Raw genomic sequence first — 12,405 nt, forward strand, 5'->3', positions numbered from 1 at the left:
AAAGCATTGCAGCTAGCAGAAGTTATTTATATCTGATGTCAGAATAACATCCTATGTAAAACAAGGGTGATCTTAAACTAATTCCATAAAAACATGTTTCTGCATCACCACTGGGAATAATTAGCAGTTGTATGAACCACAGAGACACTAGCTTCTGCTGCATTTTTTCTGTGGACAATATAATTAGCTTTGCCTCAGATAGCAAACAGTGAGACACCTGTAATAGATTGGGAAGAGACTTCTCACCCCAAACCATAAGAGCTCCCTTTAAAACAAGCAGATAGGGCCTTTTAAAATATTCCCCATATTTTATTGCTTTACCCCAGCCTCGATTTCGGCCTATAGGTCAAGCTTAATTAACATTACTCTGCTTTCCTTCAAGACCTAAAGTAAAAATTAAAGTTAATGGCTCTGTAGGCTCAACTTGGTTTCCCTTCCTCAGTGGGAGTGCACAGCATCACACTGCAAACCACATTACAATGAACTTCTACACCATGCACCTGTAAATATCACCATTGCAAAGACTGTGCAAAGAAAAAGCATCTGAAACCAGTGTTTGCACTGGTGGGAAATCCTGCAAAAATCAAGGGAGCTATGTTAAACTAACTCTAAAACACAACATTTCAAAACTCACATTGAATAAGCTGTAAACTGATTCTACCCACATGTGCCTGTAGCTCAGCTGCTGCTATACAGGAGAGCTGCAGCAGGGCCATCAAAACACAAGAACCAAGATGACAAAACTTCTCTCCATGGTCTTTCTTCACTCTTAATCAATACCTGACACAAGTTCAACCGTGTCCCATCATACCCAGAGCAACAACAACAAAACCCATCTCACAGCTGCAGACTGTTGCTGCAGTACTCAAACAGCTTTTAAGTAACACCTCTGCTGGCCTTCAAGAAGTTTTAAAGCTCTTCTCCCTTTTTGAGACCAAGGCTATACTATCAAGGAAGTACAGCCACCTTTCTACAACTTTGCAAGATTTAGCTAGGCTGAAGGCTGAGTTTGAAGGAGAATGCAATTTTGCACAATTATATGGGGAAGTTTGACTCACTGAAATACAATTATTTCACTGCTTCCTTTAATACTTTCAAGGCAGAATAACTGCACGTATGATGCCCGTCTGAGCTGGCTTCACAATAGTCAATACAACTTCTATTTTAATTTGATATAGCTGAAATTAAGAAGAAAAAAAATTAAGGTCCCCTTAGAACAGTCTTATTCTGCCACATTTCCTAATCTTCTCATCAAGGAAATATCAGAAATCCAATGGGAAAGAAACTCAGCCTAGCACTCAGAAAAACGGAATACTTCTTTGGCCATCCCTGGCACATAGGCTCTAAAGTTTGTTTTGCATTTACACAGGTGTTACTCAAAGCAGAATTTGGCCCCTTTCTCCCAGGTGGCCTGACACATTTACTGCACAGTGCAGATATGCCCACGTATTTTATATGTACATAAAGCACAATCACCAAACTAAAACCCTCTCCCAGAAAGTCTCCCTAAGTCTCTCTCTGATTTTGGCCTCATTTACTCCCTTGCAAATGAAAAGCAGTTCCATTGAAGTCAGTGAGGTAACTCTCGTATTAAACTCGCGTGAGATCATGTCAGAGCCATGGTCCATAATAAAACCAGCTGCTGTTAACTCTTCTACAAGTTTCCATTCATTAGGGCTTTTTTGCTTGAATTCACATGAGCAATATCCATGGGCCAAGAAACACATTTTAGAATGATAGCTATTTCCCCTTGCTAAAAACTAGAAAGTGCAGCAAAGTATCCCAATCCTCACTGAAAAACTACAGCTTATTGTATTTTGTTAATAAACAGAGGTGTTTATGGACAAAACACGTGTGAATGTACTTTAGGGAGTTATCCTGCACTGCCTAGAGGAAAGGGACAAGATGACCTAATATGTCTTTCCCAGGTTTTCATTTTTAGTTTTGTGGTTGAGGGGCAGGGGGGAGAGTATGCCTATGCCTTCTGGTATTTAATTCTAAATCAAGGGAAAACCTTGAATGCAAATATTTAAATTCAGCCTCAGTGACCTGTAAGCAATGAACCAAGATTGATGAAACGAGTTCCATGCCTGCTAATGCCAGCAGCCTTTCCATCAGTGACTTTCCATTGCCTTGAAGGGTCACAAGAGACAGAAATAACGTATTCAGATTATAATGTTTTTTCCAGTTCATCACACCAGTCTCCAGACTTTCAGAACTATATAACTGTATTTTGTCATATAAGTCAAATTCATAGCCTGTCACCACTTCAATCTGTTCATTTATAAAGAAACATATTTCCTACATATATAGTAAATTCCTTTCATTTCTTACTAAGATGAACTGATCTTTATCAGACACTCTGATACAGAAGGCATACACACCATTACTCCCTCTCCTCTTGTCAATATTAAAGTTTATTATATATTGTCTGCAAGAAAAGAGCTCATATCTATTACAGAAGGCGGTGAACAGAGAAAAGAATGCTGCTTATTTTGGAAAAACAACTGGGTTGTTAAAGCAGACAGTCCAAGAACGATAGACTAACTTCTTGGCTTGACAGGTGAAGTAATAAACGTCTTTGCTGACCGTGGAAGTCCTTTAAGGTAGATCACAAGCAGCACAACAGTTTAGAACAACTGTGTTGCTCTAAGAAACATCAATGCAAATAAAACACGTCTTCTAAAATGATCATGTTAACACACTTTACTGAAGGACCCTAACAAAAAAATGGATGGCAAATTCCCAGTCATAGCCAGTGCAGAGCAACAGTGTCGAACACCATGAACTTCTGCAAGCTTCTCTATAGATAGAATGAGAATACACAAGCACCAAACTTGACCACAAATCTCTTAAAAGAGGGGGAAACAGGAGGGAAAATTACCCCAAAGCATGCATCATTTACACTTTCTCTTCTAAAATGAAAAAGGAAAAAAAGTAGTCTCTGATCTTCCATTTCAGCTCAGGAAGGACAAGCTGTTTCAACCATGTAATAATACTTATAGTATTCAACGTGCTTATTATTCAGGGACTTTTTCCAGAGACTCCAGATGCCATTTAAGAAGCTGATATAATGGAAGGTTTCTCACAGTCTAAATGCTGAATGAAGACATATGAAGGACTTCAGATACTTAGCTATTTTTGGTCTCTAAATTGTCTATCCCTGATTCTTCTAAGAGCTGGAAAACAGAAGTATTCACATATGTTACTATTGCATTACCCAGCTGTCACAATCTGACAATGCTTCTTTTGGCTGCATTAAGGTTCCTCACTGGGCATATCTTAGTATGGCTTCATGATAGTGATCAAATATATGTCATCAGAAGCACTGTCATCCAGAGATGAAAAGCAGCAACACCTGAAAGCAGGCCTACCTTACATCCTCCCTTTCTTTTAAGTCAAAGTTCTTGACCTTTCAGATGCAGTTAAGAGAACCAGTTTCAATATTTAGCAAAATAATAAAAAGATCCCAAACCTACCTCTTATTGAAGAGAGATATCAGATAAAGGACTGCCAAAGAGAAAGGTTGATTTTCCTTAGCACTACAAACAGAAGCAGAGATGTGTCAATAAGCAATTTTCTGGTAATGAGAAGCCAAGTCATCTGAAGGCTGATGGTCAATAGTTAGTCTGAACTGCCAGGGCTCATGCAAGAAACTTGTAGATGTGCCCAGATGTATATGAGTATAGAAGTTGAGGTATGGTCCTTCCTGGGAAGCACAACAACATTTTGGAAGAGCAGAAGACTGTCTTCAAATCCAGCCAACTTGTCCTGTGGCTGACTACAACGTCTATTTTACTGTGTCAGCTTAAATGACCTCAAAACATGAGTAACTGGATGGTGTGCAATGAGGCATGTAGTCTGGGAGATGAGACTGATCAATCATCCCTTCTGGCCACCAAGATGTGGGTTTTCATCAAAATTACATAGAGGTCAGATCCCAGACATAATCTCTAAAACTATCAATGTAAAACAAACATCATATTTCTAAGGTACTCAAAGTAACACAAACAAATAACTTAAACTGCAGAAAACCTCCAGCAAGCAGAGAACCTTACATTGTTCTGTTGTTGCAGTTGCTTAACTGTCTTTCTTCTTATGAAAATAAGCGCAACTAGAACAACTACTTCATCCCATGATTCTGACTGCAGAGAGAGTACTGATCCCTAAACAAAATAAACTGAAAAGCAAGAATGTAAACACAACTTTGGTCCAATGACTTTGTGTCTTAATGTCCTCTGTGTAGGGTTTCGCTGGAGAAACTGATGTGGTAGAAGCAAAATCCCTGAAGGGTGTGTAGAACACTGGGAACTCCTTCTGCAACTCCCATCCAAAGCACATTCTCCCTTCCTCCCCCAAAACTCATTTTTATTCATACACACACACATTTTCTATTTGCTTCTCTCCTACAGTCCCATCACCATCTCTGAAATACTTGCATTTAAAATCATTTTTGTTAAAGTTAGTGCTTCACACCTGGTGAGAAATAAGATCTTGCCTGCTATTCCCAACCTTTAGTCATATAAATCCACAATAGATGCACTGAAGACAGAGGAGCTACATTTATATATACTGGTAGAGGAAATGTCTTTTTCTTGTTTGGGTTGTGTAGCGGGAAGGAGAGGAAACAGGCTGGTGTATCTGGTTTTATGGGGGAGGGTTAAGCGGCAAACCGAACCAACTACAGTTCACAGGGATCTAAATAAAGGAACAAAAAAAACCCCAAAACTATTTACAGAGCTTTTAATAACGTGCCTCAGAGAAAACTGCAAACAAACTGCAAGCAAAAGTTGCTGCTTTTCCTTTTCTAATTGTCATAAGGCACTGCTCCTTGATTGCATACTGTGTCCAAGGGAATAAGCCATTTACTATTGTGGTCAGAGTGAATGAAGCTCAGACCTTTCCCATATATGGCAAGGCCTTTTAATCACCAGGGAGCAAACGAGCAGTGGAATTTTACTGGCTTTCTGGGTTTGTGGTGCCCTCTCTTGTATGAAATATTATTTCCCAGTGAATGCTCATTATTGGGATTTTGACACAATTTCCTGCTGCCGTTGTCCTTAAGGGAACATGTAGAAAGACAAACAAAAAGGGACAGCTTCTGATAGCAAGCAGTCCAGCCTGAATTCAGAGTAACTCTAGGAAATCAGACTGATTTGCACTAATATAACTGAGATCAGACCCAACATATGGGTTTTTTTTAAAAACTACCAGTACAGTTTACACCACTGTATAGTTGCTGAAAGCAAGATCAGATTCATGCCAACTGATATCCACGTTAAAACTTCTCCCTCATATACACCAATGCAGCAGAAAACAGATGATGTTTTAAGTTACTGGGATAGTGGTAGGGAAATTCTCAGCTGGCCTGCTTTTGTCAGTGTAACATACATTAGCCACAGAAATGCTTGGCTCAGTATCATCTGGATTGCCTGAGCGTTTATTCATATTTACAGCGATTAAAATGCTGCACTTCAGTCTTCATCATCCAAGTTTTATTTGAAGCGGCAAAGCAACAGTTGTGGCTTATCAGACATCTGAATGCAACTCCTCACTTTCATAGTAGGGGTGTGGCTCTGTGTATGGGGCTAAGCTGTTCCCAAAACCATACAAAACGGCAAACTCGCCTCTCTAAGGACCTGAGGGGGGTGCAGTACTCCAAAGCCTCCCATGAAGGATGCTGTCTAGAGGCATCCTGCAGCACCAGCAGGTTAAACTATGAGGGTAAATGAGAACTAACCAAACTCTTCCCTGGATCTCAGAGTCAACCCAACCCATTCTCATTGCCAAATATTATAGCCAAGCTCCAGTAATTCATTTTCCAAATCTACAAGCTTTAACTAAACTGGAGCAAAGCCAAATTCTCCCCTGGCTCAATGGCTTTTGAAATTGCTGAGAGAAAGCAGGTTATCAAGAGGTCATTAGGAAGATGCAGACAAAGTCCTTAGCCTTTGCTCCATCTGCAGCTGACCCCAGAACACTGAGCAGAAATTGTCCTCGGTTCAACAGCTTGTATTAGAAGGTGATGATCTGGGCTATCAAACAAGCACTGCTAGGTCCTCTGAAATGGGGTGGAATTTAAAAAGATCCTGTCTTTGCTTCTGGGATGAGAGAAAGATTTTATAAGCGTGAACACTGTGGCTCAAAAAAAAAATTGGAGGACAATTTCACCATTAGAGAGCTCACTGTCAAAGAAAAGAATGAAGTGGGGAAAGGGTAGTAACATGCCCTGTGGCAGTCAGAAAGACAAGGGAACATCAAAGCCTTGCAAATAAGAAACAAACAAGGGCCTGATCACTGACTCCTTCACTTGGGAAGACCTCCCTTTGAAGATGACTGGAATCCAACTGGCACGAGTCAGCAGGACAGAACCTTGACTTCTGAAGGAGCACAGGAACTCCTGCTTCTGCTCTCACTTGGCAAAGGTTTGTCCAGCCCCGCACAGCTTCTCCCTAGCTGGAGCCAGCTGCGCTGGAGAAGGACATAAAACAAGCTGCCAACAAATCTCTGGACCTTTGTTTACAGAGCTGTCATAGATTCAGGATCCCTTAGCAATTTGATGAATCATGAATGCTAGTTCTCCCTGGCCTCAAACTATTTAACTTTTTACAGTGCACACAGCAATTTCCATGCCTCTTAGATCTCCACACATTTGAAGGAAGATTGGGAAGGTCAGAGTAGGTGGAGAGAGGTATGTGTGAACCCACACACAAGTACAGATATATCTAAGTGCAATGAAATTGTCAACTTTCATTTAGCAATACCCTTCCCTTTTCATAATCATTGCTCTACTCTTCTGAATAGTTCTAAAAACAGATAATTTACAGCAAAACTTTATCTCCACAAATCTATTTATAACCCTTCTATGAGCTAAATTCCAAAGATTTTTTTTGCCATTTAAGGACATAAACCAGAAAATGTGCAAATGGGTGGGTTCCACTATGTTTCACACCCTCCACAGCAAGTCTCAAGGGAAAGGCTCTGTATTTGTATTCTGTACACAAGAGGGTGTGGAAACATGTAGTGTTGTTTCCATCCCCTTAAATCTTTCCCTAATACTTTCCCCACTGTAGCCTGGCCTGGCCCCAGGAGTTAAAATTTCAAATGCTCTCATCTGGATGAAGCTGAACAAGCAGATAAGGTTCAGCAGCTTGCTCAGTAGTTTCTCTTCAAAGCTTACAACACTATGGCAGATCTCTAAGCAAAAGCTGTCATCTCACAGCTTTGGTACATGCATGACAACTTCACAGGAAGGCTCTGTCTCAAATGCAGCAAGTGCAGTTCAATCTGCAAGCACCCAAGAAATCCCCTCCAGACATGTCAGTGTAGAGTTACTACTGAGCCTGGGTCACTTTTTACCCCATTCACTGGGTTTCAGCAGCTTTATACCCACAGTCTAGAAGTTACTTTCTAGTAAAATACATATCTGTGTGAACAAACAAACAAAAAAGTATTTGTTCTTCCCGGGAGAGAGGTCAGAAATAAAGTTTGAGCCAGTGCTTAAACTTGGCATTTTGATGTTATAAATTCTCCATAAACAGTAATTAATTACTCCCTGGCAGCCCCACGGGCTAAATACAAAGACATGGATTATCCTTTACTTGAAGATACAGAAACAGACACACAGCCATTGAGTGACTCACCAAGTATTTATGACCACAGGAAAAAAAAAATCAAAGGAGAAATTATTCCAGTGGTTTAAGATATGGCCACCATTTTCCTTCCTCTTTCTCCCTGCTTCCCCAGTTATTTGCTCCTGCTCCTGATGCCAGTCAGCAGGAGAGTAACCAAAAGCACTTCTTCCTGCCTGCAACCCAACATCCTATATACACGGCTATAGGCAGGATCTTCTGATCAGGAGGTGGCCCTGTGCTTCACGAGCAGAGTTTTCCCCTCTCAAGGGGCAGATGCAAAGGGCAAGGAAGAGGAAAGAGTCAGCATTAGTAGTGGTAGTTCCTGACCATAGGTGGAAGTCGACTCACCTCACTGCTGGGGAAACCAGCAGGCCTGGGCACTGCTGTAGCTGGATGCACAGCAGTTGACACAAGACAAAGCAATAGCAGGAGGTTTGTAAGTGAGAAAATCCAGAGACTGCATTCCTGACAGGGCCAGATAGTAATGCTCAGGACACAGTAGAGACCACTGGTAGCTGGTATCTACTTGGCAGTCAGGCTACCAGTCACCCACCATTTATCAGCATTAACCATAGTTCCAAAGACAAAAAACCCACACATGCATGAAAATAAGAACTTTCTTAGGCGGGATGTAAACCACATAATGAACACACTGGGGCTCGCAGCCTGTGTGTTACATGCCCTAATTAACGGTATTACATGCCCTAAGCTTTTTGGTTAATCAAATCCATTTCAAGAAAAGTAGGAGCAATCTCCCCTGAGGGCGGGAGGGATCCCAATCTACAATGTACTGAGCGTCCTTCCCCACTGGGCTAGCTGAACTGTACAAAAGCGTCAGGAAAGGCAAAAAGAAAATGTTACATAGTTCAACTGTCTCACTATTTCATCCAGAAAGGTCAAATCTAATCTGATCTCCAAATGCCTTTGAGTCAAATTTCAGCCTTAGCCAAGTCTTTGACAAACCATTTGGAGACATGCAATAGCTACCACTTCCCAGCAAACACCAGCACCACAATAGTAAGTGCCAGCATACAGATAAGGTGCCTTGTTTCTGGTACAGATGCCCCCAGATCCCATTCTCACGGGGTTGTGGGGCTTTAAACCACCCAGGAGCTACAAACAAAACCAGCAAATTGGCCTCTGCACATTTCTAAGGGTGAGAGCTCCAGGATGGAAGCAGCTTACTTGTTACAAGCTGCCAGGGGGTAGTTACTAAGAAGAGACAATTTTTAAAGAATGAAAAAGTGCTTTGAAGATAGACTCCCACCCTTTGCAGTCACAAGCCTGTCTGCCTCAGGCTTTGTACACCTGGAGCCCAATCCTGCAAACTCCCCATAAAGTGCCTCTCAAAAGCAACAAAAGGTTCACAGGATTGTGCTTCCCATTCTGTCCTGCTACCTTTTTTGGTACTTTCTCTGATACCCGCCTGGAAAGGTCCAGACAAACACTGCAGATGGACAGCTAAATGCTGCTCTCCTGGCTCTCTTTCTTATGCATATATGGTTTCTTGTCTCTCCCTGTTCACACACAGCAAACAAATGTAGCAAGCTGTACCCTTGACAGATGGAGGTTAACGACTGCACTGATTCTTAATACAAATTGTAACTTGGGCAGCCAACAGACTAGGTGGCATGTAAGCAGCTACTGAAATCAGAAATTTTAAACAGTCGCAGAGCTTTCAAATAGTCTTTGTCTCTCAGGCTCCCACTTTTCCGCAATTAAAAGATTACCCCCAAAGACAAAGACCCTACAGCTGCTTGGAGGAAAGGGTTAAACAAGGACTTCTTGATAGAACTTCTCTGTCATCTTTCTCTTCATATGACAGAAGCTACCTCCCAGCAGGTAGCCAGCAAAAGAAGCCTTGATCTTTCTAGTCTCACCTCCTGGACTCAGTAGCACTGCTCCCTAACCCCGTGCTGGTCCAGCTGGATGCTGATCAGCAGGCCTTCATGTCACATGTGACTTTGTGAATGAGACCTTGAGGAACAAGAAATTTTACTACCTTAGTGCACTTAACTTTCCTTCTAATGTCAGCTAGAGGAGCTTACAGTCTCCCCTTTCCTTACAAACCACCTAGCTTTCAGTGTCACTGTTGCACTGTGTATCAGTGTTAGACAAGAAGGAAAAAGTGTGAGGGAAGTTATCCCTTTCTCAAGGCTGCTCCATGTCAGAGTAACGCTGGGAATGTATGATGTAGCAACAATAGAAAATCTCTTATTTTCCCTAATACATGCTTTCATCACTCACTGTCAAAGTGTGTTCAGAGTACACAAGACTCCCCTTGCATCAGATCCTGCATCCATTAATGATAGGATTAATTTCACCAAGACTAATCCTGTCAACAAAGACTGTGGAATTGTCCCTCTTGTCATTGCATACTGCAACAAAGAGAAGTTCTCAGGAAATAAGGACATTTTAATTTAGTCTCTTGTTTGCAGGCATCTTACTGATGTTTCTCCCCTGCCATTGCTATTTAGATACCACATTAACGTGTGCAGGTTTTATTGACTAAGATAGCTGCCCATTAGAAAGCCTCCTGAATAGGCAAATCTATTGCACTTTCTTCAAATATGTTGAGAATACTTCAGATCCACTTTACCTTAAAGGCCATTTAATTTAGCAAAGGGATCACTTCTTGAAGCATCACTGTTTGTAATTTGTGTTAAAACAGTCCATTTAATTGGCTCTGATATATATAGTTTTAGTATTCCATCCTGTCTCTCCCTGACAGGAGAAGGTGGCATGAAACTTGTTTGCAGTTGCATACTCTCACATAGAACCTACTGTTACATTTAATAAGACAGAGAAAGAATGGATGCAGGGTCTCAGGGCTCTTTAATGGCAAACCATACAAGCACAATCATTCACAGTATGGTACTCAAAATAGACAAATTATAATAAATACACTGTTCACTCAAAAGAAACACTCTGCCTCCTTATTTTCTTTGAGCTGCTGCCAAGGAGGGAATGTGTTATTTTCACAAATTATTCTCCTGTATGCTTTTTAGCTAGAGAAGCCTTCTCAGTCAGGCAAAATTGCATTAAAATTACATACTTGGAAAATAAATACTCCACAAACAGTCATTTTAAAACAGTTACCTTGCTTATACTTCCAAACGAGGTATATGAGAAAAATCAATTCTATTACTGCAAGTCTGATCAGAGGTTACTAGTAGGGTCAATGTCTGTTGCTCCCTAGTATCCATCTGCAGCTAACTTCATCCTTCATTTTCCCAGCTCCTTCTCTGAGAAATTCCCTGCTATGCAGAATATCGGGCTATCAGCAGCCAGCCTCACATGGCACTTTCAAACTGTCCAAACATGTCAAAGGAGCTGGGAAGGAGACCCTGGCCGCCGGCTCTCCCCGGCAGCGCTCTGACTGACACAAACACAGACCCAGATTTTTAAGAGCTCTAGTCCCACCCAAGTGCATTTTTTACTCTCCTTTTTTACAGGAAAGACAACTTCACAAGAAACTTTTTGGCAGTACGTTGCTGCGCATGTTGAAGGCTGGAGACAGAAACGGATGCCATCTATTGTCAACAATACTTCTATCAAAGGCTGCCATGACAAATATCTGCTTCAGCAAGTATCAGATCAGTTACATTAACCAGAGCTTTACTGTATCTGTATCAGTTACATCAGGAGATTGCCTTTACAGTTAGGCTGCTCTGAAAGCCCAGGTATTAAGTTGCAAAATTAAAAGCAATTCACCAGCCATTACCATGGTAAAAACAGTTTCATTGCAATTTAAATTTTTTGTTTAAAAATAAAGGGGAACAGACTGGTTATTGCTCAATTAACAATCTCACTGCAGGGTCTCAAACAGAGTGGGACCAGCACCAATCCTGCCCCTGCACGACAAAGCTTTACACCCATACTTCTTCATAAAGCTTCACTAGGGTGGGCAAGCATGCACCCCCCTCCACGCATCCAGCACAAATATCTCCCTTAGTTCCCCGCAAACATCTGGAAAGGGGGAGCACAGAGAGAGGAGGGGAGGAAAAACAATATCCGACACTTTCGCACTGTTTCCACAGCTCGTTAGATTTCGCATGCTGCTTAATCTCTAGCCATAACGCAAATGCAGTCAGACCAGCTCTCTCCCAAAGAAATACATATCTTAAGCCCTTACCTCTGGCTGAAAAGTTTTCAACTAGTAGGAAGGAAATGAATAACTGGCTGCTTGGGCAGGAGCACAGCAAGAAAGGCACACCAGCAGCCTCACACACAGCCCTATTCAATAAAACTACAGCTTTTCCTTGGCCCCTCCCAAAAGTCAATGCTAAGTGAATACATATCCCTTATGTTTACAATTGGCAGGCAGCGGTATGCATTGTCCTCAATTTATTCTAATAGGCAGCCAATGACTACGCACAAGCCAAGGTGGGTTCAGCCTGCCTGCAGAGATGCCTGTCATTCCCCAGGCATGCTCAGGAAGCCACTCATCAGAAAACCAAGACCTAAAAAGCTCCGAAAATTCGTGCAAGCTGCCAAAACTGTCTTGCTACATGCCCTTTTTTGGTTATCCTTAGCAGGGCCTCTGAAAGTAAATCCTCTGTCAGGAACAATCATAAGAAATGTTAATCTTGGAGAAAGAGGCTGTCTTGTTGAACACAAATGGAGCTTAAAAAAGGAAATACACTAAATGGAAAGGGACACAGTAAACATATTTACTTTTTGCACCAGTTTAAAAAAAAATCAAACAAATAATTTCACCACAGCTAAACTTCATTGTATTTTATTTTAACGAGGACCACATGTAAAAGGG

At 41.4% G+C, this 12,405-nt stretch overlaps 1 protein-coding gene across 3 annotated transcripts in view; it reads right to left on the bottom strand.

Annotated features, from left to right (window-relative positions):
* Window positions 1-11,910, bottom strand: part of CALD1 (caldesmon 1) — a 195,215-nt gene extending 183,305 nt beyond the window's left edge. For 2 of the 3 annotated variants that reach the window (XM_062009481.1, XM_062009463.1), the window contains exon 1: window positions 11,770-11,910. The gene's annotated coding sequence lies outside the window, so the exon portion shown is untranslated. Of the gene's footprint in view, window positions 1-3,479; window positions 3,499-11,769 lie in introns of those variants that run through there. The other variant, XM_062009472.1, reaches the window with a different exon arrangement.
* Between the last annotated feature and the right edge of the window lie 495 nt (window positions 11,911-12,405).

The sequence above is a fragment of the Colius striatus genome, chromosome 1 (assembly GCF_028858725.1).
Source record: "Colius striatus isolate bColStr4 chromosome 1, bColStr4.1.hap1, whole genome shotgun sequence".
In the NCBI taxonomy this organism is placed as follows: Eukaryota; Metazoa; Chordata; class Aves; order Coliiformes; family Coliidae; genus Colius; species Colius striatus.